The 7,500-nt window shown below is 43.2% G+C and overlaps 1 protein-coding gene across 3 annotated transcripts in view; it reads right to left on the reverse strand.

Annotated features, from left to right (window-relative positions):
• Ldh (Lactate dehydrogenase) overlaps positions 1-7,500 on the reverse strand; it is a 68,805-nt gene that overhangs the window by 54,171 nt on the left and 7,134 nt on the right. The window contains exon 1 of one of the 3 annotated variants that reach the window (XM_076207011.1): positions 6,225-6,375. The exons of the other annotated variants lie outside the window; for them this stretch is intronic. The gene's annotated coding sequence lies outside the window, so the exon portion shown is untranslated. Of the gene's footprint in view, positions 1-6,224; positions 6,376-7,500 lie in introns of those variants that run through there. 3 annotated transcript variants of the gene reach the window in all.

Consider the following 7,500-nt stretch of genomic DNA (forward strand, 5'->3'; position numbering starts at 1 on the left):
CTTTACCACGTCTAAGACTTCTCTTATGTTCCTCAGGATAGAGGTGTTCTATATTGTTGACCAATACTAAATACTCGATGGGTGCTGCAAGTTAATCTACAGTAGGCTTAAACGAAAATGATGGATTCGAAATCAAACACGCCATCGCAAATGAAGAGCATTTCCTCTAGGCCCATAATGCATGTAAATAGTGAGGCAATATTTCTGGTGTCAGAATACTGATCTTTAAGGGGGGGCACTTTACACGCAGTGGCAACTGCCAATCGCACTAGACAGATGTCTCAACCCTTTCCTGTGATAACACCGTTTCCAAGATTCGTTTGGGACGTTTAGTCTTTCTTTCTTTCCACTGAGAGGCTCTGGAACCCTCTTCCTCCTGATGAATTTCTATCTCCCAATAATTTAGTCTCGTTCAAAAAAGAAATTTCAAGATTCCTTCTCCTACCCGACATGCATCGATTCTTGACTTCAAATTGACATGGTCTCTTCGATCTAATTTTTTTCCGTAGAGCTCCTCTGAGGGAATTCCTTTATTTATTTACTTTTTTCGTTTTTGCAGCTTTGAAATATGTAAGACTAGAACAAAGGTAAAGGGCAGCATCAGGACACCACTTCATTAGTTTGGTTTACGCTTGTTACATGATAACTACACGTAAACAACGATATAAAGGCCAACCAAGTCGGGTGGGTGGGGGTGGGGGCATCAAGCCACAAGATAGCTTTCCTTTGACACCAACTCGATCTCCGTTGTGTCCTGACGCTGTCCTCGAGTAAGCAGCGTCCTGATGGCGATGTTTGTACGCTCACTACCCACTGACTGCTCGTTACTCGTTCACATGTCCGAGGTTACTGCTCGTGAGGATGCTGAAGTTCCTAGCCCCAATATCCTCGTTCTCCCCCTCCCCCTCCTTCTCTTCCTCCTCCTCCTCTCAGGACTCGGACACACCCATGAGAATTTGCACTGATCCCTTCACCACGATGACGTAGTCTGTGGACATTTGTAGCGTCTAACGCCAGACGACTTTATTCAGCTGGGAGTGGGGGGCGCCAAAAGTATTCTTGAGATCCCTTTGTGGCCTGACTCGACCCCCACACCAGAATAAAATAACTCGGCATCGACAGGGACGAAAACCGATAAGGTGCGTCACTCAACGGAAACAATTGTGCTCATCGACGGCATCTTTGGAACGGTTAAAGTACCAAGGCGGGAGGCTCGGTAGGCGGCCTTGACGAGGGACTGGTAGGCATGCACAGCGATCTCCATGGCCAGCCAGCCAGCCAGCCAGTCACACACACACACACATACACACACACATACACATAAACGCGCGCACACATATACACACAGAGAGAGAGAGAGAGAGAGAGAGTGAATGTGTGTGTGTGTGTGATTCACCATGGTCTTGGATCACGTGTTTAACTCGTGATCGACAGATATTTCCCTCCCGGAAGAGAGTGTGTATGTGTGTGTGTGTGTGTGTGTGTGTGTGTATGTGTGATTCACCTTGGTCTTTGGATTACGTGTTTGACATCGTGATCGACAGCTATTTCCCTCCCGGAAGAGAGCTCAGAGCTTGTATGACCGATCTAAGGGTAATGCTTTGACCTTACACGCACACACACACCCATCTCCCCGCCCACGAGAGTTGGAGTAACGACTCGAAGCGCAGCAATACTGAAATTATCTTCAGCCCTGGGCAGGATTCGAACCTGGACCGCCGTAGTGACAGTCGGAGACTCTACTAACCGCGCAACCGAGTCGTGTGTGTGTGTGTGTGTATGTGTGTGTGTGTATTCACCACGGATCTGCTGCAGCCTCTTGTCGAGACAGCCAGACACCATCCTACGGCAGCGAGCTCAGAGCTCATTATTAGCCGATCTCTGGGTAGGTCTGAGACCACTCACACATCACACACCGGGAATGCAAGGTCACAACTCCATGACTAACATCCCGTACCTACTCGCTGCTAGGTGAACAGGGGCTACACGTGAAAGGAGACAAACCCAACTTATCTCCGCCCGGCCAGGGAATCGAACCCCGGTTCTCTGACTTGTGTGCGTGTGTGTGTGTGTGTGTACGTGTCGGGGAGACATGGTGGGGTAGAGGAGGGAGAATGAGAGGGGAAGAAGGGGGGAGAGTGGAGAATTGCAAGAACATGTTGGAAAATGGTCAAAAGGAGTCACACGTCCGCCAAAAACCCTTTCCAGAAGACATGCCTTCCTTTTCTTCGTCTTCCTCCTCCTCCTTCGCGTGTGGAATGATGTGTGTGTGTGTGTGTGTGTGTGTGTGTGTGTGTGTGTGTGTGTGTGTGTGTGTGTGTGTGTGTGTGTGTGCGTGTGTGTACAGTCCAGATTAGCAGTAAGAATAGACGAGGAGGACAAAAACAGGATGGTCGCAGAGTCCAAACCCCGGCTCCAAGCAGGCAGGCAGCCCAACCCGCCCTTCAACCCCGGACCGCCGCACCGGGACTAACTCCTCTCTGAGCCCAAATTTCGCCCAGAAACTCCACGATGGGAGGAGGGCCAACACAAGTAATTTGGAAATTCTTAGGGTTCAAAATTATTATTTGTACCCTACTTTTAAACGTAAAATATATTTCTTTATGGAGTTATCTTAGGCAGGTACGGGGATTACACGTTTCATAACTGAAAAACAAGTTCCAGTTCCACTAAGCTCGGATTTTCCTCCATGTCTGGCATGTAGGCCTAAAATCTGTGCGATCACCCTATAAGGAATTCTGTCGCAGCTTGCGCGAGGCAACTTTAAATTCTTATGGGCACTTTGGACCAAAGTGATGCTAAAACGCGTGTTCCTACATTTTTGCTTGGACGATTATTAGCTAAAGCAAATTTACGAGTGGAGATGTTAGTCCATGCAATAGCCGCGAGGTGGCTACGGCTCGTGTATTTTCAGCTTTTCTTCAATAATAAAACAGATATGGCCACTCCGAGTGTATTTCATGTCTACAAGATGAAGCAATGTACCAATATCTTGGTTTAAAATTGATGTCCTATCTTCATCTATTACCAAAATTGACAGCAATTCCCCCAAACTCATATACACTCGTTAGTTTACATATATATATATATATATATATATATATATATATATATTTATATATATATATATATATATATATATATATATGTATGTATGTGGAGAAAAATGGGAGATCAGCCAGTTGTTGCTTGCTGACGAAACTGCACTTGTAATGGGACCAGAGGAAGGATTAAGGAAGTTAATGAGGCAGTTTGGGAAAGTATGCGAAAGAAGGAAGTTGAAGACAAATGTGGGTAAAAGTAGGGTGATGAGATGTACAAGGGGACAGGATGGTAATAAATTGGAAGTGAGTATTAAGGGAGAGAGTCTGGAGGAAGTGGATAGCTTTAGGTATTTGGATACGAATGTGGCAGGAAAAGAAGGAGTGGAGGTGGAGGTAGAATGTAGATTGAGAGAAGCAAGTAAATCCCTCAGGGGATTAAGAAGTGTAATGTTTTCCTTGATTTCTTTGACTGGGCTCGGCCAGGAAAATTGAGCCCCTGCCACCAGGGGCTCGGCCAGGAAAATTGAGCCCCTGCCACCAGGGGCTCAATTTTCCTGGCCGAGCCCAGTCAAAAAATCAAGGAAAACATTACACTTCTTAATCCCTCGAGGCATTTACTTGCTTCTCTCAATCTACATTCTACCTCCACCTCCATTCCTTCTTTTCCTGCCACATTCGTATCCAAATATCTAAAGCTATCCACTTCCTCCAGACTCTCTCCCTTAATACTCACTTCCAATTTACTGCCATCCTCTCCCCTTGTACATCTCATCACCCTACTTTTACCCACATTTATCTTCAACTTCCTTCTTTCGCATACTTTCCCAAACTGCCTCATTAACTTCCTTAATCCTTCCTCTGGTCCCATTACAAGTGCAGTTTCGTCAGCAACAACTGGCTGATCTCCCATTTTTCTCCACATACATACATACATACATATATATATATATATATATATATATATATATATATATATACATATATATACACACACACACACACACACACACACACATATATATATATATATATATATATATATATATATATATATATGAAGTAACGTAAATGCCGTGGCACACGAGTAAAATAAAACTTAAACCCAATCTCGGAGAAAGATAGGCTGAGATACAGAGTAAACCATAAAAATTTACCAGTGTTTTTTCTGCATATTATATTCATGTGTCAATTGTGAAACACTGCAATATATATATATATATATATATATATATATATATATATTGCAGTGTTTCACAATTGACACGTGAATATAATATGCAGGGGGTTTACACGGTCTGACGGTTCGTCGAACGCGGTTCGACAGACACGTTTAGTTTAAAGTGATGTGTGAACGTGTGAACGGGGTATTTGGGGTTTAACCAACGTGTTCGACAACCAAATACCCCGTTCACACATCACTTTAAACACGTGTCTGTCGAACCGCGTTCGACGAACCGTTAGACCGTATTAGACCGTGTTAGACCCCTCTTAAAGCACCAAGGGAAAAAGAAACAACAAAACAGAAATTCCATGCAAACATATTACTCCTACATGAATGATTGTGCATATGAGTAGAGGCTGGAAAGATTTGGATTGCTTATTTTGAAGGAACAAGGAGAAAACGGAGATATGATAGTTATGTTTGGAATAGATAAAGGAATAGGAGAGAAAAAAATCGAGAGATGACCTGCTAGTACAGGATGAAAGAACGTGAAGAGGGAGACAGTATGTCTGATGGATGGAAGGAAGTACAGATTTCCACAGAGTAGTGTCAACTCATGGAATGGATTGAAAGAGGAAGTAATCCAGGGGAACATAAATGAGATTAAGGTTACATTTACTTTTGACAAATGAAAGTACAAAGACGGGATCCTGCATCGCCCCAACCCAATGTATTACAATTAGAGGAGTATCAATCTTCCATTCCAGAGTAGCTTTGTGGCAACACGACGCCACTGCTGCAGTGTCCCCCTGCACGCGTATAGCTTTATTGTAAATAGAATTTGTAAACTTGGTAGGATCATTGTTGTACGTTTATTGTAATCAAAATGTATACTGTAAAGATTATATCACATTCAAGGATGGCCATTGTATTATGAAATGTATTTATATATAATTTTATTTGCATACTCTGTACAGAACATTGATGTATTGATCGTATATTTTTTTAATTATCGCGGATTAAATTATATTAGAAAAATCAGTCAACAAAACTAATTATAACCGAGCAAGTTGGTTTGCCCCACATGTATCTTAACTCTAACTACCTATCAACTCGCTTATTCCTTACACTAAAACCCCTAATTTCTCCTACCTCCCTCTCCCCCATCTTACCTATCCTAACCTCTAATTAGTCAACCCAAAATACCGAGGAAGTGCGTCTGCCCCCACACCTTTTATAACTCTAACTTCCTTCCATTTCATTCTTTCCTTCCACTAAACCCACAAATCTCCCTCTCCCCCATCTTATATATCCTGCCCTCCAACCGTAGTGAACTAAGCCTCCATTAAACTTTCATCTAAGGTCAATTCCCTACCATGATGTTCACCACACCAGTTTGATTAAGTATGCTCAATCTACAGGTTGAATATCATTGTGCAAATCGCACTAAAGTTAATTTTGTCTCAAATGCATCAGTGCATTAATGTTTGATAGTCTGGAGAGCTTTTCCTTCAGACGAATAAAATTTATATGTGAGAACCAATTCAAAAATAGGATCACATGAAGAATTGTTACCACAGAGCGCCCACACGAAGAATCGTCACCCCATGAGATACCATCTGAACAACTGTCACCCCATTGCGCCGAATATATATCAACAGTGGAATAAAGATTAGGTTAGGTTGAATGAGGGTTATGCTTACTGTCATCAACTTATACAACCGAAGAATCGTAAACCCAGGAAGAACTATCACTCTATCGAAGTCTGGGATGAAGATTCTTCATGTGATACAAAAAATATACCATGGAATAGGTGGAGTGTAACAGTAACCCTCGCAAAAAATGAAAAAAAAAAAATCAAACAAATAGAAATATATAATAATAATAATAATGATAATAATAATAATGATAATAATAATAATAATAGTAACAACATAAATAAAATGAAATAAAACAAAATGCATACAAACCTCCCCCCACCTCACTCCCCAATGTACATAACAGGCTTTGCTACTCACCCAAGAGAACGAAATATCAAACCACTTGCTACACAGAGCGAATGCACTGCTGACCTGGTGATCGAAGAGCTGGCGGTGGAATGCAAAAGGTGAACAGACACGTGTACCCCCGACGAGAGAGGGAGGGGTTGGGTAGCGGGGTAGTCAGTGGTTCTGAGAAGCGGTTTGGATGGAGGGGAACGAGGAAAAATTTTCATGGAGGCCCGTGGACAAAAAGATCCAGATGGCAGCACCCACAGATGATGAAACCTGACGTAATGTGTGCGTGTATGTGTGTTGACGTAATGTGTGCGTGTATGTGTGTCTGTGATTCACCATGGTCTTGCGTGTGTGTACGTGATCCACCATTGTCGTGTGTGTGTGTGTGTGTGTGTGATTCACCATGGTCTTGGATCACGTGTTGGACTTGTGAGCGACAGCTATTTCCCTCCCGGAAGAGAGCTCAGAGCTCATGTATGACCGATCTATGGGTAATACTATGACCTTACATTCACACACACACCCAACTCCTCGCCCACGAAAGTTGGAGTAACAACCCGCAGTGCAGCGATACTGAAATTATTTCAGCCTTGGACGAGATTCGAACCCGGACCGCCGCTGTGGCAGCCGGGGACTCAACCAACTGCGCCACGAGACGCGCGCGTGTGTGTGCGTGTTTGTGTGTGTATGTGTGTGTGTCCATGGTTTTGGATCATGTGTTGGACTCGTGATCGACAGCTATTTCCCTCTCGGAAGAGACCTCAGACCTCATATATGACCGATCTATGGGTAATGCTGTGAACTTACACGCGCGCACACACACACACAACTCCCCGCCCACGAGAGTTGGAGCAACTACTCGTAGCGTAGCAACACTGAAAATACTTCAGCCCTGGGCGGGATTCGAACCCTGACCGCCGTTGTAGTGGCCGCGAAAGCTACCAAGGCTCCGTCGAGTGTGTGTGTGTGTGTATTTACCTAGTTGTACCTAGTTGTATTTTACGGGAAGGGGAGCTATGCTCGTGGTGTCCCGTCTTCATATCTCATTATATCTAAACTATTTTTAAATTCATGTATTGTTTTTGCACACACCACTTTCTCATCTAACTTGTTCCAACTGTCTATTACTATGTGAGGAAAGCTGTTTTTCATATCTCTTCTATAGCTATCTTTCTTGATTTTCTTTCCGTGCCCTCTTGTATTTCTATCATCCCATTTTATCAGATTCTCTCTATCAATAATTTCTATGCCTTTCATGATTCTGTAAATAGCTATCAAATCTCCTCTCTCTCTTCTT

The sequence above is a fragment of the Oratosquilla oratoria genome, chromosome 23 (assembly GCF_046742065.1).
Source record: "Oratosquilla oratoria isolate Oo_2021 chromosome 23, ASM4674206v1, whole genome shotgun sequence".
Lineage (NCBI taxonomy): Eukaryota > Metazoa > Arthropoda > Malacostraca > Stomatopoda > Squillidae > Oratosquilla > Oratosquilla oratoria.